General features: G+C 45.9%; 1 long non-coding RNA gene across 1 annotated transcript; it reads left to right on the top strand.

The window, feature by feature from the left end:
* Nucleotides 1-19,126: 19,126 nt before the first annotated feature.
* On the top strand, nucleotides 19,127-25,930 carry LOC142301203 (uncharacterized). The gene is made up of 3 exons (XR_012752710.1): nucleotides 19,127-19,201; nucleotides 25,674-25,733; nucleotides 25,859-25,930. It is a non-coding gene; the product is annotated as an uncharacterized LOC142301203 (long non-coding RNA).
* Nucleotides 25,931-26,515: the final 585 nt, after the last annotated feature.

Here is a 26,515-nt window from a genome sequence, read left to right as displayed (position 1 = left end):
TATGGCACAAAAAGGAAGTCTTCAAACAGATGCATCAAATGAAAATAAAAAAGGTTATGGCTCTCAGAACATGGCAACACAAGCAAAAATTAGTATATTATCATTCAAATTGTCTCTACAGCTAAGGAGACAAACTCTAGCGCAGCGCCACCTATATTATCATTGTAATTGAACTGACCTAGAGAATCATATTGCCAGGTCATTTTCACCGCAAAATTAACAGTGTAAAAAAAACGCCCCCAACATAAGTGCATTTTAATTGCATTTTGTGAGCAATTAAATAGATAAAATAACAAGAGCATCAGTCTGCTGAAGACCCAACACATCAGTGCGTATCTTTTCTTGGGATAACAGTGGATACCATAAATTAAATACTTGCTAATAGATTTACACAAAGATGGAAGATGATTACTGAGTTTACTTTTTGAATGGATCATTGTTGGGAAACCCTTTTTCTAAGGCTATGCTTCTACTTGCGTATAACTTAAGATGCGAGAGCATCGGAAGCGATATGCTAATGGCCCTCTGCTGCGAGCATCAGCCAAGGGTCAAGCGACTGTGCTGCGATGGAGGGAGGGAATACTTTCTCTCCATCTCCACTGCTGCCTGTCTCTGCATATATCACACTGCACTCGGATTACATGCGAGTGCATTGTGATGTTTCACACGCTCTCATGCTACTATGGCATGAGAAACCATTCACAGATGGACATTGCCCCATAGTTTTGCACTGGTGCGAGTACAATCCGATGGTTTATCGGAGTGCACTCGTCTGTGCAAATCACAAGTGGAACTGTACCCTAAGGATGCATTTACCCTGCACGTTTATCAAGAATGAATATACGGTACCTAGGAACGCTCATTTCCCAATAATTGGGCAGTGTAAATAGGTTACAGATCACCCAGCCAATGAGCCACTTGTTCCTTGCCTCAAATTATTATTTTTTGCTTCAAAAAATAATTCTTCTCGGCAACACATTCTCCCATGTAAAATACGATATGTGCTACCGAGAACAATGGTAACCTATGCGCTCAGAGCAATCTGTTATCATATGGGAGTGCAGTCTGCCTATGTAAACATGCTAACAAATGAAAGCTGGAGGCAACTGTAAGTGATTGGCGGTGGTTTATAAACCCATGTAGTATAAACCCAGCATTACAGGTTTCACAAACTGATAAATTCCTTTATAAAAAGTAATTATCTCCTTGAAAGTATAGATGGATCCCAATCTAGTAGATCTGTCAATTGTGAATTTGGAAAAAGACCATTAATCTCTTCACCCCTGAGCCTGTTTTCACCTTCCTGAGGAGGCCAAATTTTTCAATTCTGACCAGTGTCACTTTACACATTAATAACTCTGGAATGCTTCAATGTAGTCCAGTGATTCTAAGAATATTTTTTCGTAAAATATTGTACTTCATGTTAGTGGTAAACTTAGGACGATACGTTTTGCATTTAAATATCGAAAATTTGGAGAACATTTTGAAAATTTAGCAATTTTCATATTTTGAATCTTTACTACCTTAAACCAAAGTGTATCTTAGTGTATCTATGTGAGCTTGGGCATAGGACCTTTGACCTCTAATGTGTTACCGGAGTCCCCTGATGATTCTAAAGTGATGAAACGCGTCGGGACGAGGGCCAGGAACATTATAGGGGCACTAAGAGAGGGTTAGATGTGGTCTGCCCTTGTAAGGGCAGGAGCTATTGGGGCATCAGGTGTTATTAAGATTCCTAGGGTCACTGTAGGGCCAGCTGGATGCTGTGTGGACCCGTGTGGAAGAAACCCTGTATACCCAAAGCTGCGAGGAATGGGTGAGATCGTTTCTAACTCATTCTAGAAATTTGAATTGAGTGATTTCCTCTTTGAGGATCACTGTGCACTATATGTTTGTTATATTGAGTTATTTTGATAATTTTTTTAGGTACTCATCTATGGGACACTGTCCCCTTTGGAGTAATAATTATCATACTCAATTTTTTGTTATGTATGTTGTGTTTTTTTGTTAATTTTGTTATATCTCATTGGCTCCCTGGATTTGGGTTGTTGGCTGATTTGTCATTAATCCAGAGCGTTTTGGGTTACCTTTGTATCTTAATCTAAGCTTTTATTGTGAATAGATTAAAAGTTATATTTTAGCCCCTTAAAAATTGCTTTCTCACACTATCCCTAAGGGTACCGTCACACTTTAGCAACGCAGCAGTGATCCCACCAGCCATCTGACCTGGTCAGGATCGCTGCTGCGTCGCTACATGGTCGCTGGTGAGCTGTCAAACAGGCAGATCTCACCAGCGACCAGTGACCAGCCCCCAGCCAGCAGCGACGTGCAAGCGATGCTGCGCTTGCACGGAGCCGGCGTCTGAAAGCTGCGGACACTGGTAACTAAGGTAAACATCGGGTATGGTTACCTGATGTTTACCTTAGTTACCAGCGCACACCGCTTAGCTTAGCGTGTGCAGGGAGCAGGAGCTGGCACTGGCAGCATGAGAGCTGCGGAGGCTGGAAACAAAGGTAAATATCGGGTAACCACCTTGGTTACCTGATGTTTACCTTGGTTACAGCTTACCGCAGGCTGTCAGACGCCGACTCCTGCTCCCTGCACATTCAGGGTTGTTGCTCTCTGGCTGTCACACACAGCGATGTGTGCTTATCAGCGGGAGAGCAACAATAAAAAAACGAACCAGGGCTGTGTGTAACGAGCAGCGATCTCACAGCAGGGGCCAGATCGCTGCTCAGTGTCACACACAGCGAGATCGCTAATGAGGTCACAAAAAACGTGACTCAGCAGCGATCTCAGTAGCGATCTCGCTGTGTGTGAAGTACCCCTTAGTGGCTTTATATCATATGACAATTGCTGGTAGATACCTTAAACCAAAGAGTTATGTCACACAAAATAGTTAATAAATAACTTTTCCCACGTGTCAACTTTAAACCTGCATTATTTTTTAAACATAATTGTGTTTTGTTAGGAATTTAGAAGGGTTGTAAGGTTGCAAAACCATTTTTTTAGGGACCACATCACATTTGAAGTGACTTTGAGAGGACTATGTGACTGGGAATATGCAAAAGTGACACCATTCTAAACACTGCACCCCTGAAAGTGCTCAAAACTACATCCAAGAAGTTTATTAACCGTTCAGCTGCTTCACAGGAATTAAAGCAATGTGAAAAGAAAAAATTAAAATGTTACTTTTTCCCCACAAAAATATTGCTTTAGCCTTAAATTTTGTATTTTCATAAGGGTAACAGGAGAAAATGGACCTTACAATTTGTTATGGTGCAAAACTACTTTTTCGAGTTCAAAGAGAAAGAGCAACATTTGACTTTTGGAGGGCAAACTTTTCTGAAATAGATAGCAGATGCCATGTTGTATTTGCAGAGGCCCTGAATAGTGACAAAAAACAAAAATGATGCCACTTTGTAAACTATGCCCCTCAAGAAATATATTTAGATGTTTGTTGAGCACCTTAAACCCACAGATGCTTCGCAGAAAATATATAACATTGAGCCATGATAATGAAAAAAATATACATTTTCCCCACAAATATATTGCTTTTGCCCCAAAAAATTCAATTTTCTCTAAGGTAACAGGAGAAATGTACCATAAATTTTGTTGTGCAATTTTAATGTGTACACTGATACCTCAAAGGTGGTGTAAAACTACTTTTTGTGTTCACAGCAAGGTTCAGAAGAGCTATTTGAATTTTGAAGTCCTATTTTGGTTGGAATAGATTGCAGACGTCATGTCATATTTGAAGATCCCCTGACATACCAAAACAGCAGAAACCACCACAAGTGACCCAAGTTGGTAATTACACTTCTCGAGGAATTTAGGGGTGTTGTATTTTTCACACTCAGGCAATTCCCACAATTCTGTTTAAAGTAGATGTGTTGAAAATGTTATCTGTCGAAGGGTTATTCCCATCTCAAAAATCCTACCCTAATATATAGTTGTAACACCTGCCTGGATGAACAGACTCAGGTGGGATGTAATGGACAGACTAGAGGGAAGCCACTCACCAAGCAGGACCCCCAGAACCCTGAAACCCTTTAACCCCTATACAGGGATTTGGAATTACACAGGGCCCTGGAGATCACTACCTGTGGAAGGCTGCAGTCCGATGAGAGTAGTCGTCAGGCAGGGTCAAACCAGGAATAGCAGAACAGGAACAGAATCGGCAGGCAAGGACGTAATCAGAAAACGTAGCAGAGGTCAAATCCGGATCGGGCAGCGAGGTACAAAAACAGCAGGCAGAAGGGTAGTCAGAAAACACGCAGAAGTCAGCACACAAGAATCACAAAACATAATAGGGCGGACCAGGAGCCAGGAAATCAGAACTATCTCTGGCAGAGGTCAGCAGACAGGAGGGGAACTAAGAAGAGTGTGGTGTCTTCCCATTGGCTGTAGCTGAACGCTGGCAACTTCAGCTGGAAGACACATGCCACCCACAGTCAGCCAGTGGTACTACAGATCCCAAGATAACCCAGCCAAGCGGATGATCGGAGCCCGCACCCACCGGCGCCGGTAGCATCGACTCCTCTCCCATCACCAGCATCATCAATGGCAGGAACACGGCGTCGCCTGGCGATCTGAGCAGAAGTCGCTGGGGCGGACTCCGGTGGTGACATAACAATAGTAGGTGTAATAATAATATTAGCAAATACCTCCAATTAGAAATGATTTATAGTTCTCCTGGATAGCTCTGTCAATTACATCATGTGCAGAGCATTGTAGCTAAGGTACCCATGGTTACAGTCTTTCATAGGCCAGAGTCACACTTGCAAATGACTCGCGCAGCATCAGCCGACATGGGCTGCCACTCTCTGGATGGGAGCGGGCCAGCTGCAGGTATTTCTATGCAGCCTAGATGCTCCCATCCGGAGAATGGCAGACCGTGTCGGATGATCCGATGTGAGCCTTGTGCAAGTCACTCCTATGAGAGATTGTAACCATGGATACCTTAGCTGCAATACTCTGCACATAAGGTAAGCTAGATAGCTAATCAGAACTATACTATATTTCTAAATGGAGGTATTTGCTTATATTATTATTAATACACCTACTACATATTGGGGTAGGATCTTAAATATGGGAATGCCCCCTTCAACTATTTTATGTGACATAACTCCCTGGTTTAAGGGCATCAAAAGGAAATGTTTGAAAATTGTGGAATTTTCAACATTTATTGCCAAAATTCCAACATTTTCACAAATAAATGTAAGAAATGTCAACCTAAATTTACCACTAACATAAAGTACAATTTGTCTTGAAAAAACAGACACAGAATCACACCATTGATGCATTGCAGAGTTATTACACCATAAGGTGACTCTAAGCAGAATTGTCATATTTGGCCTGATCAGGAAGGTGGAAACAGGCTTTGCCAGTAAGGAGTTAAATAAAATACTTCATATTGTGCCCTTAATAATTCAAATATATAAAGAGAACCCTGAAAAAAAGTATATAAAAGTTTTGTAGCTAGAATGAAGCAAGACTTTGGTATACATTGTGTATCTAGTGTGTACTGTGATTCACCCACAGCCCACCATCCTGCCGCTAGTCCACTAAATAGGATATATTATCTTCCTTTCCTCCGCATTACCGCCTCCCAGATTTCAATTGTAATAATAAGTCATCTGAAACCGTGTAAACACCGCGCCCACACACTGATGGAGAGCAATTGTACTGTGTTTCGCCGAGAAGAATAAAAAAGGTTATTGAAATAGAGCCACACACACAATCCCCTATTACAGAAACATTACACAGAATCAGCAAGAACAACTGTCCTGACACCAACTCACTTGTGGAGCTGACAAATTGAATCTTTTTTCATTAGGCGTTTCTCTTGAATGCATAATAGACAACAGGGCTCAGAATATCTCCGGGCTATGCAATTTTTACATATAATATTTATCAGTGTCAGCCAGTTTCTCAGTGTTATGTGCCAAGCCTATAATTGCATGGGAATTGTGCGCTGCTTATTATAAGCGTAGGCTCATACAGACGTGATTTCTTTTATCAAAACAAATGTCAGGAAGTTTTTATAGAAGTCAGCAGTTAAAAGAAATGCACAAAGAATAGTGTAAAAATCACACCAGGAAAAAAGAGAACATATGTCAACTCTGAACACACTAGACCCGCAGTAGGGAGTGGCGCTAATCCGTACAAGTGTTAATTTCCTATAGAAAGTGACAAGAAATGAAGACGTTCTCATCTTTGTTTTCTATTGTATTTGGCAATATTTCAGTTGAATGTTTAGTTTTTTCTTGGCAACAAACTTATACCTTTTGTCTCGCATTGGGTTCATGCAGTTTTTGATGCGTTTTTGGTGCAGTTTGTTGCCGTGAACTACATGCATTTCCTTTCCCAGCAATTTATGAGAATTCTGAAGTGTGTGCGCACATTGCTACTTTTTTGCCTGCAGTTTTGGGTGCAGAAAAAGAAGTAGCATGTCACTTCTTTTGTGTTTTTCCCTGCGTTTTTCCATTGAGTGTACTGAAAAAACGCATGGGCAAAAATGTATGGGCAAAAATGCACCGAAAATGCAACGTGCATTTTTCAGCTAGAGGGTGCGTTTTTTTGCTGAAGAAACAAAACTGCAGGATGCGCACATAGCCTTAAGGATCCATTTTATACCTTTAACCTTAAATACGTAAAGATAACATCATGATTTGTTCCATCAGATTTCATAGTACAGAAGCATGCTTTCCCTAAAACTACTGCTTTTAAAGCTATGTTCACACACTTCATCTTTTGCTGCATTTTTGGTGCATTTTTGAAGGCACAAAGATGCACCACAATGACCACAATGCATGCATTTCCTTCTCCAGCAAAGTCTATGAGATTTCTATTTTGATGTCCACACTGGCATCTTTTTTTGGCTGCGTTTTTGAAGATGCAGAATGTCAATTCTTTCTGCATTTCAAGTGTTTTTGAGCCCTTTTAGTCAATAGATTTGACTTAAAAAACGCTTTGGGCAAAATGCGGTAAAAATACATAAAAAAAGCATGCGTTTTTGCCGCGGGTGGATTTTTTGGGGCCAAAAACGCTGTATCTTTGTGGTTAAGGAAAGATGCAGTGTGTAAATGCAGAATATGATGTTTCATGACAGCACAAGAAGTAAGTTAACACTTTAAATGGCTGTGTATGCCATCGTATGTATCCAGTACATAGTAAAGGATAGGATCTTAATTGCTATCTGAGATTAATTTGTAAAGAACATCTATACTATAAATTATTCTGCAATGGTTGTGTTGAATCCTTTTGATTGATTCTCTTAACACAGAGAAATTGAAGGGTGCATTCCTTCTCTCTATATTGAAACAAAAACTGTCCCAATATATAAGGTCAGTTTATTGTTTAGTTCACATTTATTAAGTTTTTATCTGTTCTTTCTTTAACCCCTAACCGGCATATAATGTACAGTTACATCATATGCCAGCTCCTTGACTTTGATGTGGGCTCAGGCGCTAACCCCACATCTTTGTCAGCAGATGATGGGTGTTTCAAAGGCATCTCCGCCTTCTTTATCAGGACAAAGAACCGAAAAGAACAGCATAGGTTATGCTGTTCTTTTCGGTTCTTTGTCCTGATGAAGAAGGCGGAGATGCCTTTGAAACGCGTTGACCAGTGAAAATAAAGAAAAGAGTTCATTACATTCCTTGGAATCGTGTTTTTTAGCGCAGCATCTAACCCGACTTCTCTACCTAACCTGTGACTTCTACGGCTACATCGGGGCTGCGGCTGACCACCTTTGCATTCATTTGCTTCTGCCTTTAAGGAATTGTGCCTGTCACAACTTCCACAGGTGAGCACCTGTCCTATTTTCTTACATCTGTTTTATTATCAGATAAGACCCTATGTGTACTTTCTTTCCACAGTTTCTCTGATACTGGAGTTTTGGGTTGAAAGCGAGCAGCAATATGGGACGGTAGCTGGAGTTTGAGATTGGGTCTGGGGAGGGTTTCCCTAGGTGTAATCATGTTTTAAAGCTGAAGGGAAGGTACCAGAAGTTAATGATAGGTTGAAGATATGAGTTAGGGCCAGGATAAATTAATTATTGAGGTTGGGGAGGAAATAGAATAGGATGGGGTTAAGTGAACAAGTGGTGAGGTGTGATTTGGAGAAAAGATGAGCAAACTCTCCTTCAGTATTAGTAGGGAGGAAGATTGTGGGGGAAGAGCAGTGGTCAGTTGTACATAGGGTTGTGGGGGTTGAGAAGTAAAGAGGTGCCTTGTTTGGTCAATTTTATTATTTTTGAAATGCCAAACGTCAAAGTCTTCTGCAAAGATGAGGGAAATTGAGAGGGCAAGAGTGGGAAGAAGGAGTTTAAAGTGTTGAATAACTGTTTGGAGATGCGTAATGAAGAAAATTTGAGGGTTGTGTAGTCCTGTTTAGCAGGGGTGAGGGTCAACTTGAATGTGAAAGTTGATTGTTTGAATGTGGTGAAGTCGTTTTGTGATTGTGTTTTCTTCTGATGCTGCTCCACAACCTTGGACACTTGCTAAAGCTGTTTGGTGAGGTTGTTGTGCCAAGGTCGTCTATTGAATTGTGTCACTCTCCAATACACAAGAGGGGCAACCAAATCTAAAGCTGATCTGAGTGTGTCGTTGTAGAAAATTGTGGCACTGTCTGTGTTGTGGAGTGAAGATATGAAAGAGAGAAGTAGAATACAGTCAAAGAGTGTGTGAATGTCTAGGTGTGCAAGGTTTATGCAGGGGTGTGCTAATGGCTGGATATTAAGGGTAGGTGTAAAGAACAAGAATGAAAAAGTGAGTATATGGTGTTCATAAAGGGGGAGAAAGACCACTGAGTAAGACCAAAGGATGAAGCAATAGACAGGAGTTTAGAGTTTGGAGACTGTCGACTGCAGAGTGTCAGTGGGGATGTTTAAGTCACCCATGATGATGGTGGAAAGTGTAGAAGTCAGGTGGAGAGATGGTCATTAAAGTCAATGGTGGGGCCATTGACTCAGGCCATTGACTCAGGGGCCATTGGAGTCAGTATATGATGGCCACTTGAAGGCTGGAGGAAGGTATATGTGGGCAGAGTGTACTTCAAAAGAAGAAAAAAAAATGTTTAAAAAAACTGAGAGTCCTCTGTGGTTGATACCTTTTAAAGACACTTCAAAAGAAGGAATGATAAGGGAGGGTAAGGGTGGGATTGGATTGAAGATGCAGTTGTTAGAAAGGCATTAGCACACTCCTCCACTATGTTTATTGCCAGGGTGAGGAGTATCCGTGAAATGAAGGCCACCATAATGCAGCACAGCAAGTGAGGCTGTATCGGATAGCATAAGCCATGTTTTGGTGAGGTCCAGAAAGAATAGATTGTGAGAGGTAAAGAGGTTGTGAATGACATGGAGCTTATTGCAGGTGGAATGGGCATTCCTGAGCACTCGGAAGAGAGGGGGTGGCATAGTAAGGGTCATTGGAATGGGTTTTATATTGGAGAGATTGTAATAGTTTCTAGTAGGTGGGGATTGATAGGAGGCTGAATTAATAGGAGGTATCAGCTGCAGAGGTTTTGGATTGGAAGATATATCGCCAGGAGTGAGGAGAAGCAGATAAAGGTGTTTAGTGTTTTATTAGGAGAGCTCTGAGATTTAGGAGCAGGTCTGCAGATGAGGTCAAGTAGGGCGGTAAGAGGCATAATTATTTGTTTGGAGAGTGCTGGGTTTGGGGATAGCAAAGAAGAGTAAAGGTGGTGTCACACACAGCGACAACGACAACGACGTCGCTGCTACGTCACCATTTTCTGTGACGTTGCAGCGACGTCCCGTCGCTGTCGCTGTGTGTGACATCCAGCAACGAGCTGGCCCCTTCTGTGAGGTCGCCGCTCGTTGCTGAATGTCCAGCTTCATTTTTTCGTCGTTGCTCTCCCACTGTGACGCACAGATCGCTGTGTGTGACAGCGAGAGAGCGATGAAATGAAGCGAGCAGGAAGCAGGAGCCGGCATCTGGCAGCTGCGGTAAGCTGTAACCAAGGTAAACATCGGGTAACCAAGGTGGTTACCCGATATTTACCTTCGTTACCAGCCTCTGCCGCTCTCACGCTGCCAGCGCCGGCTCCTGCTCTCTGCACGTTTAGCTGCAGTACACATCGTGTAATTAACCCGATGTGTACTGTAGCTAGGAGAGCAAGGAGCCAGCGCTCAGTGTGCGCGGCTCCCTGCTCTCTGGACATGTTGCAGAACAGCGACACGTGTCATTATGATTGCTGCTTCGGCTGCTGTTTTTGACAGCTAAGCAGCGATCATAACAGCGACTTACAAGGTCGCTGCTACGTCACAGAAAATGGTGACGTAACAGCGACGTCGTTGTCGCTGTCGTTTAGTGTGACCCCAGCTTTAAGGCCCTGTCACACACAGAGATAAATCTTTGGCAGATCTGTGGTTGCAGTGAAATCATGGACATATTGTTCCATTTGTACACAGCCACAAACCTGGCACTGATTGTCCACAATTTCACTGCAACCACAGATCTGCCACAGATTTATCTCTGTGTGTGACAGGGCCTTTATGATAAGTAGAGCAAAAACTGTAAGGGCAAATGTAAGTATGCTGAAAGAGTAAATGTGGGTAAATATAGAGATAAACAACGTCAAAAAAAAGGGGGCAGTTCTTAAATTCAAGTCTCTTATGAGACATTTCTAGAATTTTTCTTATGTACATTTCAAGAGCTGCACTTTATGAAGCTGCACTCATAGATCACTGTATGTGCCCACAGGACAACGTACCCGTGGATTTTGCCGCGGAAAACCCACTGATTTATCTGGATTTTCCAGATAAATCCACAGGTTAACGCAAGTACAGACATTCCTCTTGTTATCCTATGGGATTTGAGGAGTGCTGTATCAATGCTGCGATATGTGCGGCTGCAGAATATGCTGCAGATTTCCCGCAGCTGCAAGTAACTGCATGTCAATTATTCATGTGGAAATATCTGTGGAATTCCTGCCTTTCCGCTATGGAGATAGAGGACAGGACTTCTGCAGGTATTTCTACACTTGTCCTGCAGGTTTACCGCAACAAAAATGCTCGAATCCCGCAGCAATGGATAGCTGCATATTCCAGGGAGCAGCTGCGGGAAACCTGCAGACAAACCTGCGTCAGAGTCCGTGGTTACATTGTCCCGTGGGCACATAGCCTAATAGAACAAATGGTCCAGATTTTGACAGATTTTTACACTATTGACGTCTGCACAATTAAAGTAACATCTTTATTCTGTGGGTGATTTTAGATTGTGAGCCGGATTGGAACTGTGATGATGATGCCTGTAAAGCGCTTTGAAATATAAGCAAGCAAAATAAATTAATACATTTTTCAATGTGACAGCACCATGCTACTGTGTGCAGCCGGTGTGGCCTAAATGTAATACCATGGCCTGCAATGTCTTATTAAGGATATCTGGGATGTCATTGGTTGACAATTGCACAAGGAGCTGCCAGCAGTGGACCTTGATGAATTCTGTTTTCAAGTGCATTCAGTGTCGCAGAACATTCCACAGACAACCAATAGTATAATTAACATATCTATGCATCATCTGATTTCCATAATTCCGCAAATTTTCCATCCAAGTGCTGCAATTTTAATATTGAGAAGAGTATGTTCGTTTTTTAATTACACAAATTCAACTGTTTCCTTTGTAGAGCTCTTATAAATTATCACAAATCTCCACAGTTAAACACCAGTAATAAAATCCAATACACGCTCTATTGTTTTACATTACCACTAGAGATAAGCGGACCCGTGGAAGTTCACTTCGGCGAGCAGCCAGACTTTAGCTAAAATTCAGTTTGGCACTCGGACTTGACCAATGGAAGTCATTAATTGGGCAGTTTGGGTCTCCGCCCACATGCAGCCAGCAATAAACAGATCACTTCCGAGGGCGGGATTTTTCCATTTTTTTGGTTGGTGCACATTACATCCCATCATGCTATTGTTAACCCCAGTGCAAGCCATTCAAAACTGCAAGCAGCTTGCACTGGGATTTGCACCGAGGGTACCCGAGCACAGCGATACTCGCATTAGTGGTTTGCATATGTAATGCACCTGAAATCTGAACCCAAACTTTGTGTTTTTTGTAAAGTTTGTGTTTGGTATGAACACCGAACCTCGGGTTCACTCATTTCTAATCACCACTTTTGCCCTCTATTCTTACACATAGAAAAGGCTCCCTTTGTATTTTCAATGTGAACAACAGTAATAATATGAATAGTGTTAAGTTACATCTTATCCTAGTATACTATAGGTTTTATCTAACTTGCAAACAAATGCCAGCTTATCGCAAATATGAAAATAAAAAATAAATAAATATCTTAATTAAGTATACCCCTGCAGAGGTCATCTAGCTTGCAGACCACACTTATGAAAATGGTTTTGAATGGTCTGACATGTCACTTCAAAACCATGTCTCTCACCTAACTTAAATTTGCTTGGAGTTGTGTGGCATTTATCATCCGGTTTCAAAGGGCATTGTACACAATTAAGCGGTCATCAGGGTGGAATGTGGCCAAGGACTTCCAGTTCTATGACTTTCTGTGACTCTCTGTATCTGTGTTGAAACGTGCTAATGATACTCTGTGACATTCTAAGCTCAGTGGCCACTTCCATCTGGGAACATCCAGTTTAATCAGAGTTAGGATAGATTGGAGGGGTGGAAGAGTGTTAGAAGGGAAGCCACAGAGAAGCAGGTTGCAGTAGTCGAGGCAGGAGATGATGAGGGCATACACTAGTGGTTTTTGCAGAATTTTGGTTAAGGAATGCATGGATGCGGGAAATATTTTTGAGTTAGAGTCGGCAGGAGTTAGAAAGGGCTTGGATATGTGGCTTGAAGGAAAGAGCAGAGTCAACGGTTACCTTGAGGTAGCGAGCTTGCGGGACTGGGGAGCGTGAGCAGCCATTGACTCTGATGGATAAGTCTGTTGGGGGATTGAGTGAGATGGGGAAAGATGATGAATTCTCTTTTGTCCATGTTATGTTTTATAATGAAGGAGAAAAAGGATGAAATAGTAGGCACACATTGTGGGATTCTGGTCAGTAAGGAGGTGACACTGGGTCCAGAGCGCTAGATCTGTGTGTCATCAGCGTAGATGATACTAAAAGCCGTAGGACTCTATGAGCTGTCCCAGGCTGAATGTGTAGATGGAAAAGAGGATGGATCCAAGAATGGAATCTTGGGGGACCCCGACAGATAGGGGGTGAGAGGATGAAATAGTGTGAGAGTGGGAGACGATGAATGTCCGGGCGGTTAGGTATGAAGAGATCCAAGATAGGGCCAGGTCTTTTTTGGCAAGAGATGAGAGAATCCGTAATAGGAGGGAATGGTCCACTATGTTGAACGAAATCAGAGGACAGGACCAGGAGGAGGAGGACAGAGTAGTGTTGCTTGGCTTTGGCAGTTTGTAGGTCATTGGTGACTTTAGTTAGGGCAGTTTCAGTTGAATGATTCAGGCGGAAGACAGACTGTAAAAGGTCAAAAAGGGAGCAGGAAGAGAGGTGGGAAGACAGTTCATGATGGGCATGCTGTTCCAGTAGTTTTGCGGTGTAGGGGAGAAGTGATATGGGGTGATAGCTAGACACAGAGGTTGGTTCAAAGTAGGGCTTTTTAAAGATGGGTTTAAGAGATGGGTTAGCGTTGGGATGAAGACTGTGGGGAGGTGGGGATGAGGTTATATGAGATTGGGTCAAGTGTACAGGTGGTGATATGTGATCTGGAGAGTAGAGAGGAAAGTTTCTCTTCTGTAATGGTGGAGTAGCTGGTCTTGGAGGAAGATGGTTGAGTTTTTAGGAGAAGGGACTGTGGGGACTGGAGGGCAAAGCTATCTCTGATATTGACAATATTCTGTTTTGGAGAATGCGGCAGTCTACGGCTGAGATGAGAGGAGAGGGAGGATGTACTGGGGGATGGAAGAGGGAATTGAACAGTTCGACATATGGATTCAAAAGTTTAGAGAAGGTCACATTAAGTTCACCTGAAAAAGTTAGAATGGATTTTAGGATCATCCTGAAATTTCACCTGAAAGCCAAATATTGTGAGTAGTGTATATGTTAGCCCTTTATGGACTGGCTCATTTTCAATTTTTTTCATGTTTTATTTTCTCGTCTAAAGAGCCACATATTTTAATGCTATCAAACAAGGCTGTTTATTTTTTTGTAGTACATTTTTTCATTCCTATATGTTTTTTTTACCTTACCTATTAGATTACAATATATTGAGATGAGAGATAACCAACCTTAAATAGGAAGGTGTCATCAGAAAATTACCTATTGCTTACATTAGATATTTCTGTTAAATGCATTTTTTAAAAAATGTTAGCACTATTTTTTCATATCACAATAAATGGTGATTTATTTTTTTGCAGAGGGTATTATAATGTATTTCTTATTTTTAAGTGCTGTGTGTTTGGACATGCTGCAGAAGGCTGGTGTAGAAGAAAGTCTGAAGAGATAAAAGGGATCAAAGTGACTCCAATAAAACAAGATGTCATCTACAAGGTATCTGGGTGTAAAGGTCTACTTTTAATACTGAATACATCTTATAAGTACAGTGGTTTACATATGTTCTGCAATCTGATAATGGCTGATAACAACGCCCAGCATCTTATTGCTATTGTTAAGGACATATTGTAAGTTGTAGGTTCATGAGATATAAGTGTATATGGGGCTGACCTGACATTGCAATTTTTTAGCTGTACTAGGCTTTGTTACACATTTATATATACTAATGGTGGTTCTGGTGCTGAATTCATGTGCTGATGATGGTTCTAGTTCTGTACTCATGTACTGATGATTCTGGTGATTTAAGTACATTCACAGTCTATGGAAAGCTGGGCATTTATTGTTATTGGCATTTTAATGAATATTGTTTATCAAATGTATATATCAGAGAGCAGATAGAGACTTAGATGTAGTTTTTCAGAAGATAGTGTAGCACCCTACGGGGCAGGTGGTTAACCTACTCGTTGCCAGGCTGTTGAGGGCGGGTCAGGCGATGTCACGGGTGGCCTTGCCGGTTCCATTGCCCCAAGGCATGCAGCCAACTAAGGGACAGTGGGGTGATTGGTAAAGTTTGTCATGACGCCACCTGTGGTGTGCGGCCAGGCAGTAGCCGCCGCTGTAGAATACCTCACCAGGGCAGGTGTTATGTCAGCCAGGATGTTGTCGCTCAGGCGGAGAGGGCCCCGGGTGGGATGACGGGTGTTGGCAGTCCTTTGGAAGTGCCAAAGCGCGGGGCGACAGCGTCGCTAAACAGAGTCTGAGTCAGCAACTGTGGTTCCAGGTTCTTTTACTCACTGCTTTAAAGCTGCACCCAGGTGCTGGTCACTGCCGTCATGGGCTCCGGTCAATCCCAAGCAACTAAGGGGCCACCACTGGTGTTTTAATAGAGAAAGAGAGAGAGTGTCCTTATCCTAGGATGCCCCCCACTCAGCAGTTAGGAACCCGGGCCGAGCTCCCGCTCCAAGCCCCGGGCCAAGTCCAGTCCAAGAGTTCAGTGTCTGGTCAGAACTATGGTCCCGACTCGTCTGTCTGTATGAGTCTGTTGCGCCGACCTCCACCCCCAATGGTGCCCGCCCCCTGGCAGTTGCCCTGGCGACTGGATGGTCGCATGACTCTATATGGCCACCCCCCATCTGCCCCAAGACAGCTCCCCAGTGAGAAGTACCTAACTGTGTGAAATGAAATGTGGTGACACCAATGGTTAACCCCCCCTTACCTGAGATGGGTATCACACCTTAACTGAGGTGCAGTACCCTGAGGCGATCAGAGCCTCAGGAGCGCCACAATAGTATCACACATAATAGGCTTAAGCAAGATTCACATTTGCATTTAAGCCTAGGAAGTTGTGTTTGTTTCATTATGGATACATGTGTCATCAGACGTACAGTGCTCAGTACAAATGAGTACAATCCCCTTTAAAAAGTAAGATTTTAATCAATATCTCACTGAATACAAGAACAATTTCCAAAATTTTGACAAGACTGAGTTTCATAGAACATTTTTAACTCATATCATAAAAGTACGGTTAATGATTAGTGATGAGCGAGTACCAAAAAGCTCGGGTGCTCGAGGCTCGGGCCGAGCATCCCAAGATACTCGTGTACTCGGCCCGAGCACTGAGCCCAATGTTATCCTATGGGAGACCCGAGTATTTTTCTGAAATGACCCCCGGCAGCATGTAGAAACCCTAAAAATGTCACAAAAGTCTCAGAAGAGTGCTCAAATGACATGGCAACAGCATGGGGAAGACCCCTTGAAGCATTTATCACTCAAAAGTCACAGCTGTGAACAATTTTGTCTGAGTTTTACGCCATTTTTACGGACTCACCAGGAAACCTTCCAAAATGACACCAAAATGAATTTTCATGGCGGAAATGTTAAGGGCACATACCCAATAGTGAGATAGAGCTGGTGTATGTTACTTTTTGAGATTAATACATGAAAGATTTTACGTAAAACATTGTGTGGCACTCCGATGTCCAAAACGCACGTTTTGTGCTTTTTACTAGCGATGTCGGTCATTTTTTTTTTCATTCTATCTCCCGTCGGTCGGTCTCGCTCTGTCTGTCTCTCTCTGTCTTGTCTGTCCCCCTCTCACAGTCTGTCGGTCATTCTCCCCCCTCTCTCTTACTTACCGTTCCCCGATCACTGCCGCGGCGCTGCACAGCTGTTCACTAAACTCTGGCGGCTTTTCCTCTTTTGAAAAAGCCGGCCGCTCATTAAACAATCTCATATTCCCTGTTTTCCTGCTTTTAGGCGCCTATGATTGGTTGCAGTGAGACACGCCCCCACGCTGAGTGACAGGTGTCTCACTGCACCCAAATACAGCAGCCGGTGGGTGTGTGTATACTGTGCAGTGAAATAAATAATTAAATAATTAAAAAAACGGCGTGCGGTCCCCCCAATTTTAATACCAGCCAGAAAAAGCCATACGGCTGAAGGCTGGTATTCTCAGGATGGGGAGCCCCACGTTATGGGGAGCCCCCCAGCCTAACAATATCAGTCAGCAGCCGCCCAGAATTGCCGCATACATTATATGCGACAGTTCTGGGACTGTACCCGGCTCTTCCCGATTTACCCTGGTGCGTTGGCAAATCGGGGTAATAAGGAGTTAATGGCAGCCCATAGCTGCCACTAAATCCTATATTAATCATGTCAGGCGTCTCCCCGAGATTCCTTCCATGATTAATCTGTAAATTACAGTTAAAAAACACACACACCCGAAAAATCCTTTATTAGAAATAAAAAACACTAACAAAGTCCCTCATCATCAATTTATTAACCCCGACAAACCCTCCATGTCCGGCATACTCCACAGTCCTCCAGCGTTGCATCCAGCTGTGCTGCATGAAGGTGACAGGAGCTGCAGAATACACCGCCGCTCCTGTCAGCTTCACACAGCAACTGAAGACAGCCGCGCGATCAGCTGAGCTGTCACTGAGGTTACCTGGATCCAGCGGTGGATGCAGCGGTGGCCGCGGGTAACCTCAGTGACAGCTCAGCTGATCGCGCTACTCACTGCCGCTCCGGTCAGCTCCACGCAGCAACTGAGGTGAGTATAGCGATCAGCTGAGCTGTCACTGAGGTTAATCGCGGCCACCGCTGGTTCCAGCGGTGGCCGTGAGTTACTTGACTGACAGCAGCTGATCGCGCTACTCACCTCAGTTGCTGTGTGAAGCTGACCAGAGCAGCGGTGTATTCTGCAGCTCCTGTCACCTGCATGCAGCAGAGCTGGACGCGATGCTGGAGGTCCGTGGAGTACGCCGGACATGGAGGGCTTTGTCGGGGTTAATAAATTGGTGATGAGGGACTTTGTTATTGTTTTTTATTTCTAATAAAGGATTTTTCGTGTGTGTGTGTTTTTTAACTGTAATTTACAGATTAATCATGGAAGGTATCTTGGGGAGACGCCTGACATGATTAATCTAGGATTTAGTGGCAGCTATGGGCTGCCATTAACTCCTTATTACCCTGATTTGCCAACGCACCAGGGCAAATCGGGAAGAGCCGGGTACAGTCCCAGAACTGTCGCATATAATGTATGCGGCAATTCTGGGCGGCTGCTGACTGATATTGTTAGGCTGGGGGGCTCCCCATAACGTGGGGCTCCCCATCCTGAGAATACCAGCCTTCAGCTGTATGGCTTTATTTGGCTGGTATTAAAATTGGGGGGACCGCACGCCGGTTTCTTTAATTATTTATTTATTTATTTTACTGCACAGTATAGACACGCCCACCGGCTGCTGTGATTGGGTGCAGTGAGACACCTGTCACTCAGCGTGGGGGCGTGTCTCACTGCAACCAATCATAGGCGCCTGTGGGTGGGGAAAGCAGGGAATATGAGATGGCTGTGTGCAGAGCACAGCGTGCCCGCCGGTATAAAGGCTCGGTCACGCTGTGCGGGCCGGCCAATCACTGCAATTCCACAACTAACAGGGCTGTGGCATTGCAGTGGTCTGCCAGCCAATCCCTGCATGAGGGCTGGCTCTCAAAAGAGCGCCAACATGTAGGGATGAAGACCACGAGTACAGCACGAGTATCGCGAAATTACTCGGTCCCCGCCGAGTAGCCCGAGTACAGTGATACTCGTGCGAGTACCGAGTAGTAACAAGCATACTCGCTCATCACTATTAATGATATAACTTTCATTACAAAATCTTCAGTTTTACTCAAATTAGTTGATGCAAAAATAAATACACCCCCACATCAAAAACTACTAAGTTCAGTATTATGTATGAGTTTCATGATTTTTAAGGACAGCACCAAGGTTTCTAGGCATGGAATGAACAAGTTGGCGACATATTGCGACATCTATTTTTTCCATGTGTCAACGGCAACCTCTTTTAGAGATCGGACGCTGGATGGAAAATTATGCTCAACTTTTATATTCAGAATTGACCATGGGTGTTAGAGTGAGTTCAGAGACACTTGGCTACTGAATCACTTTCACACTGTTCTTCTTCAGAAATGTAACAGATGTCAGTTTTGGATCAGTGTCATGTTGTTGGAAAAGTGCACGTCTACCAAGGACACGCAGTGATGGTAGCACCTTCTCTTTTAATGTAGATCAGTACATCTGTGAATTTATCACTGAACTGCAGCTCATGGAGCCCCACATAAGGACTCAGCCACCAGCATGTTTCACTGCAATGCAACGCCCATGGGGCTAGAGATCTATGCTATTTACATAGGGAGTATGTAAGTAATAAAACATATTTTACTACTTTCATATTACAGAATAATACAAGAAAGGGATAGGTAGGAAGGGGTTAATAGCTCACACAGGCTCCTGATTCTAGGTTATAATGCTTTTTTGACCTGATAGGTTCCCTTTAGTCATCTTACCCTATGTAGTTTTTATACCCTAGGCATGTCACAATGTATACAAAGGTGTATTGAATACAATACGTTAATTGAAGTTAACGATAAACTGGGACAATGGGACTAGCCCATTCACTCCGGGATTCTTCGATGACCCCCAGGCGTAGCATTGTCTTCACTTCCTCTAATATGGCTTGTCTTCGAGCCTCCGGTACCCGGTATGGCTTCAGGCGTACCTTCAGGTGAGGCTCGGTGACAATGTCATGTCGTATCAGACTGGTCCTACCAGGCAGCTCGGAGAAGACATCGGGGTTCTGCTGAACCAGCCGTCTGGCCTCTCGCCTCTGTTGCTTGGAGGAAGACTGTGGAAAAAAAAGCGCAAATAGGGTCTTACCCCAATATGTGTGGGGTAGGGAGGGGGGAGTAAATATACTCACCAATTGCAGTTGTGAGAGTCACAACCACTATAAACGCATGTAATGTCGATCCTCGGCTGCAGCCACCATAACAGCAGATAACAGAAAGCGAAGGAGAAAGGTGTTCAAATGCCGCACCAAAGGATCACTTGTGCAGATGTTCAGATCAATGTCACTTTATTGTCATATAGGTCGACGCGTTTCCGGAGCATCTGCCCCCTTCATCAGGACCACCAGGAACAGAAATAACATCAAATCTCAAGATTTGATGTTATTTCTGTTCCTGGTGGTCCTGATGAAGGGGGCAGATGCTCCGGAAACGCGTCGACCTATATGACAATAAAGTGACATTGATCTGAACATCTGCACAAGTGATCCTTTGGCGCGGCATTTGAACACCTTTCCCCTTCGCTTTCTGTTAGCCTCTGTTGCTTGGTGAGGGCTTCTCCAATCCTTACTTCCGGTTCGTCCTCTCCGGAGGTCGCTGGAGCCGGGTTTGAACGACCCGAATAGGATGGGGATGGGGAAAAATCAACCATCAGGCTTTCCCGTTCCTGCCAAGGTTTTAACAGGTTGACATGGTATATTTGTTCAGGTTTCCGCTTACCGGGCTGAAATACCTTATAGTTGACCACCCCGATTCTTTCCTTTATCTCGTAGGGGTCTTGCCACTGAGCCAGGAATTTACTCTCCGCCGTGGGGATCAATACCAACACCCGATCCCCGGGTTTAAAGGTCCGCACTGTGGCTTGTCTATTGTAGCGGCCGCTTTGCGCGGCCTGAGCCTCCTGTAAATGCTCCTTCACAATTGGCATGACCGCGCTTATGCGGTTCTGCATTCCTAAAATGTGTTCAATCACACATTTATGGGGGGTGGGCTCCTGCTCCCATGTTTCCTTAGCCAGGTCCAGCAATCCCCGGGGATGTCGCCCGTATAACAACTCAAAAACCGAAAACCCCGTGGATGCCTGTGGCACCTCTCGGATGGCAAACATCAAATAGGGAAGCATCATATCCCAGTCTTTCCCGTCTTTGGAAATCACCCTTTTGAGCATGGTTTTCAGGGTTTTATTGAATCGCTCCACTAAACCGTCCGTTTGAGGATGATACACAGACGTACGCAACTGCTTGATCTAGAGTAACCGGCATAGCTCTTTGGTCACTTTAGACATGAATGGGGTCCCCTGATCCGTAAGGATCTCCTTGGGCAACCCCACCCGGCAGAACACAGCAAACAACTCCCGAGCTATAAGCTTCGCCGCAGTATGTCTGAGAGGTATCGCCTCTGGATACCGGGTGGCATAGTCAACGATCACTAGGATGTGTTGGTGCCCTCGAGCAGACTTTACAAGGGGCCCCACCAGATCCATCCCTATCTGTTCAAAAGGGACTTCCATAATGGTTAACGGTACCAACGGACTGCGAAAGTGGGCCAGGGGTGCGGTAAGCTGACACTCCGGGCAGGTTTCGCAGAACCGTTTTACCTCCCCAAAGACCCCGGGCCAATAGAACCTTTGCAATATTCGCTCCTGCGTTTTCTTGACCCCTAGGTGGCCACTCATCAGGTGTTTATGAGCCAAGTCGAGGACCCGCCGGCGATATGGCTGGGGCACCACCAACTGCTCTACCCCCACGCCCCGTATTTCATCTACCCGGTAGAGTAAATCCTGCTTAAGAGCGAAATGGGGGTACCTTACCTGGGCACCGGGCAGCTGTGCCACCCCGTCAACCACTGTCACCCGACTCCGGGCATGTATTAATGTAGGGTCCTGGAGTTGGGCTGTCCCAAACGTATCCGGGGACGCCTCCAACTCCGGGATGGGCTCGACCATCTCAGCCTCTCCTGCCAATACCTCTAGGGGCGACCTATCGGGTTCACATTCTGTCCCTATCATGGGGACCCCTACGGCAGGCGTCCCGGATTCGGGATTGTCGGGCTCAGGTCCCGGACTGTCCAATACCTGAGGGGACTTAGGAGGCCCCTTCCATAGAGTCCAAAAATACGGCAGATCCCTTCCTAGGATCACGTCATAGGGAAGAGTGTTAATAAGTCCCACCTCATGTTGCACCTGACCGCAGGGTGCTGTGATGGTGACAATCCCCATGGGATAGTCTCGGCGGTCCCCATGTATGCAAACCACCCCCACGGTACGTCCTGTGGCCTTTACTTCAGCCCTTAGGGTTGATCGCACAAGGGTCACTAAGCTTCCGGAATCCAACAAGCCTGTAACCGGACATCCATTCACCTGTATTTGGCACAAGTGGGGCTCAGTCTCTGGGGAGACAAGGTCCGCGGTACACACCGCCTGAGCATACATTGAACCCCGCCGGGTAACCCCACAATCCATGGGCTCCGTGGTGAGTGGACACTGGGCTTCCATATGTCTCACCCGCTGGCACCGCCAACATCTAATAGGGAAGGAAACCCCTTTGACGAGTTGTCGTTTAGGGTACATAACCTTCCGGACCTCAGGGACGGCGGGCGCGGCCTCAGACGGGACGGTAGCAGACTCCCGCACCGGTGTCCGCGGTGGGTCCTTGGCCCGAGGCTTGGAGGGGCTGGACCGACGGGCGGCACGCAAAGTCTCAGTGTCCCGTATCAAGTCCTGCGTAGCCACATGCCGCTCCACCAGGCACACTAATTGGTCCAGGGTACTTGGGTCGCCCTGTCCTACCCACCGTTGAATGGTGACGGGTAAAGTGCGCACAAAGCGATCAACCACTACCCTTTCCACCATTTGCGCAGGGCTCAGAGTGTCAGGCTGCAACCACTTCTTTACCAGATGCAACAAGTCATAGGCATGGGAGCGTACGGGTTTGACTTCCTCATAGAACCACTGATTTACCCGCTGAGCCCGTACATAGGTATTCACCCCCAACCGAGCAAGTATTTCGGCTTTCAGGGTCTCATATTCTATGGCGTCCTCAGTACAGAGGTCCAGGTACGCTTTTTGTGGCTCCCCCGTCAGATAGGGCGACAATACCTCAGCCCACTGGGGGGTCGGCAGCTTTTCCCGGTCGGCCACCCGCTCAAACACCGCCAGGAACGCTTCCACATCATCCCCCGGGGTCATCTTTTGCAACGCTTGTCTCACCGTTTTCCAGACACTGCCGTCGTCACCCGGTCCCGGGGTTGTTGCTGCCGGTCCGGCACGGATCGACTTGGCCAGGAGAACCATCTGTTCTTGATGCCTTTGTTCCTGCAATTGCAAGGATTGCTGCTGACGATCCAACGACCGGAGCAGGTGTGCATTGGTCTGTTGTTGCTGTGCATTAGCCTGTTGTTGCTGTGCATTAGCCTGAGCCAGCTGCTTTAGTATGTCCTCCATGGCGTCGCCGGGTTTGGGCTGTAGTATAGCCGCTCGAATCCAGGACATGCGCTGCTGGGTCACCAGGGATGGATGCTACACCTCACCGGGCTGGCATGCCCGCATTCTCCGCCATCTGTGAGGTAGCGTGGTCGGCTGCGCGGCAGAAGACACGGGATCCAGGCACCAATGGTCACAGCACACGGTTTATTGCACAAACAAAAGTCCAAAACAGCACACATGTCTTTCTCTGGCAGAAACTCAGGGAGTTGTGTTCACTCCCTCACACTAGGGACCCACGCCCATGTTCCTGTTTCCTTTTAACCCTCTTTTCAGCCTGCAGGGAAACAGCATTAACCCTGGAGTGGAGTTGCTTTCTATATATGGAGGGAGCACAACCGGGGCGAGACGTACCGGCCGTCATAGACAACCCCGGTCACAGTCTCACAGCTCCAACGCAATGTCAGTCCCCAAACTGTTCCCAGTCTCAGAGTAAAGGGTGCTTTACACGCTACGACATCGCTAACGATATATTGTCAGGGTCACGTCGTTAGTGACGCACATCCGGCGCCGTTAGCGACATCCCAGCGTGTGACACCAAGGAGCGTCGATCAACGATCGCAAAGGCGTCAAAAATCGTTGATCGTTGACAAGCCGCTCCATTTCATAATATCATTGCTGCTGCAGGTACGATGTTGTTCGGTGTTCCTTTGGCAGCACACATCGTTTTGTGTGACACCGCAGGAACGACGAACATCTCCTTACCTGCGTCCACTGGCAATGAGGAAGGAAGTAGGTAGGCGGCATCTTCTGGCCACTCATCTCCGCCTCTCCTCTGCTATTGGGCGGCCGCTTACTGACACCGCAGTGACGTTGCTATGACGCCGAACGCACCTCCCCCTTGAAGGAGGGATTGTTCAGCGGTCACAGCGACGTCGCTAAAAAGGTATGTGTGTGACGCTGCCGTAGTGATAGTGTTCGCTACGGCAGCGATCACCAAATGTCGCACGAACGACGGGGGCGGGTGCTATCGCGCACGACATTGCTAGCTATCGCTAGTGATGTCACAGCGTGTAAAGCACCCTTTTGTCGCTATTTGGTCCCACACTGATGCAGGACTTCTTCTTTTGAAGGCTAGCTGCCATTGGACTATGCTTTGGAAGCTTAGCAGCCCTGCCATGAACAGCGATCCAACACACACAATAATAGAAAGGGGCCATAGAAATACTGGAATGTGGAGTTGTGAGGGTTAACTCACAAATTGCTGGAGAAATACTTGAGTGCCTGGTGAGTGTACATAAAACAATGTTTAACACTTGTGTAGCGTTTCGCTGAGCGGTAGTCATGGCTGAGGGATTGACTCCAGAAGCCCCTCCACGCTATGCTACATGAAATGATTGTTCCAGGCTCGATGTGTGGAATGTGAATTTGTGTAGGCTACAGACTGCCACTGATATCAGCTGGAAAGGAGCTGATAATGACTCCTACTCACAAGGAGACCAATAGTTTTTTTTCAAACAACACTTTACTCAATGGTTCATTCTTTGCAGTAACTTCACACTCCAGATGGCGGGCACATATCTTTCAGCATGTTACAGTTTTGCAAGGTAGGTTCTGGCACAACCTAAGGTTCCACTGAGTTACTTGACATATTATTGGTCTTGTGAGTCTCATCACAAACCAGCCCAGCATTACAGTACAGTTTTTGATGGTCATCTACCGTTACTTCAGTCCCACATCCAGTCTCCTTAAGGATCCCATTATGACAGGAGTAAGGCGAGCTTTGCACGCTGCGACATCGGTAACAATGTGTTACCGATGCTGCAGCGATAGTCCCGCCCCCGTCGCACGTGCAATATCTAGTGAAAGCTACCGTAGCGATTATTATCGCTACGGCAGTTTCACACGCACATACCTGCCGTGCGACGTCCCTCTGGCCGGCGACCCGCCTCCTTCCTAAGGGGGCGGGTCATGCGGCGTCACAGCGACGTCACACGGCAGGCGGCCAATTGAAGTGGAGGGGCGGAGATGAGCAGGATGTAAACATCCCGCCCACCTCCGTCCTTCTCATTGCAGCCGGCGGCAGGTAAGGTGAAGTTCCTCGCTCCTGCGGCTTCATACACAGCGATGTGTGCTGCCGCAGGAGCGAGGAACAACATCGCACCTGTCGCTGCACCGGCATTATGGAAATGTCGGAGGCTGCAGCGATGATACGATAACGACGCTTTTGCGCTCGTTCATCGTATCATCTAGGATTTACACACTACGACATCGCAAGTGACGCCGGATGTGCGTCACTTTCGATTTGACCCCACCGACATCGCACCTGCGATGTCGTAGTGTGCAAAGCCGCCCTAAAGCTTTGCATTCCCAGACATCTATAGGGAAACTGCTCAGGTCATCAAGTACATTCACGTGCCTGTTAAGATTAACCCACTGGGGCCACTTCATTCAAGGATCAGTCTCTCATTTCAAAACTGTTCACACACTGTGACTCTGTGAATATTTGAGGTTCACGCTATCTCACCTGTCATCACAATTGCTTCTCTTTTGTTGCAACAAACCACCCACTGTATGTGACCTTCACGACCGAATGACTATATGTCTATTGTTTTCCCTCTCTAGATCTTCACTGGCTCCTCAAGAATGAACCATCACTTTGCCTTTCAGTTGACTCCTCCGATGGTAAGCTAATCCCAACACTTAACTGTTACTGACCCTACAATACAACAGCTTCCTAAACAAGTACTATGCTACGTATTACCACATACAATACTTACTATACCTTTAATTATACATTATCATCACAGGTCAGATATCATATTTGTCACACTCCCGGGATCCCGGCGCCGCCTGTCACTCACCGCTCCGGTCCCCGGTACCCGTGTCCGCGGCTGCTCCTCTCACTCTCCCTCCTGTGCGTCCTCCATGCCTGCCGTCTGCCGGTCCCGGCACCACACTGCGACCTGGGACTCTCTGCCTCGCTCCCCTGCATCTCCTCCACCTCCCTCTCTGCTTCTTGCACTGGTCTCCGGCACCCGGGCCTTGCGCATGCGCATTAGGGCGCGGGCGTGCTCACTCACCTCTTCTTAAAGGGCCAGCTTCACTGGAACAGGATATGGCTGATTACAGGTACAGTGTATATAAGAATAGCTAGGTGTGCAGGTTCCTCTGTGCTTTGTACCCAGGTTAACCCTGTCTCTTCCGCAGTGCCTGTCTGCCGTCCTGAGTGTATCCAGCTTGGCAGTGTCCCAGGAGTTGCCCCGGTGACTATCAGCTGTGGATCCCGCCATCTTCCATCAGCCTGTACCCTTCACCAATCCTGGATTCCACCTGGTTACTTCAGCCTGCACGTCTCGCTGGACCTGGACCCCGTCTGCTGTTACAACTCCGCACCTGTACCCAGTTCCAGTCACCCGTCCTGCATACGGTTCCCGTTGGACTTATAGCCATATCCCGTACAGACT

The sequence above is a fragment of the Anomaloglossus baeobatrachus genome, chromosome 1, assembly GCF_048569485.1.
Source record: "Anomaloglossus baeobatrachus isolate aAnoBae1 chromosome 1, aAnoBae1.hap1, whole genome shotgun sequence".
In the NCBI taxonomy this organism is placed as follows: Eukaryota; Metazoa; Chordata; class Amphibia; order Anura; family Aromobatidae; genus Anomaloglossus; species Anomaloglossus baeobatrachus.
Note: the sequence above shows the minus strand (reverse complement) of the source record. Positions and strands in the feature narration are given on the sequence as shown.